A 303-nucleotide genomic window follows, 5' to 3' on the forward strand; every position below is an offset into this window, starting at 1 on the left:
AAAAAAAAAAACATGAAAAACTAAAAGAAGAAATTGAAAATGACACAAAAAAAAGTGGAAAGACATAACATGTTCCTGGATTGAAATAATTATTGTAATCAAACTACAATCCCACCCAAATTAATCTACAGATTTCATTCAATTCCATTCAAATTACCAGAGATATTCTTCACAGATTTAGAAAAAATAATAACAGACTTTGGCTGGATTTATACAAAGCCCTGTATTGCCAAAGAAATACTGCACATGAGAGTGGAGTAGAAGGCAGCTCTCTTCCTGACCACAAAATATATTACTAAACTG

The sequence above is a fragment of the Tupaia chinensis genome, unplaced genomic scaffold, assembly GCF_000334495.1.
Source record: "Tupaia chinensis unplaced genomic scaffold, TupChi_1.0 Scaffold000357_1, whole genome shotgun sequence".
Lineage (NCBI taxonomy): Eukaryota > Metazoa > Chordata > Mammalia > Scandentia > Tupaiidae > Tupaia > Tupaia belangeri.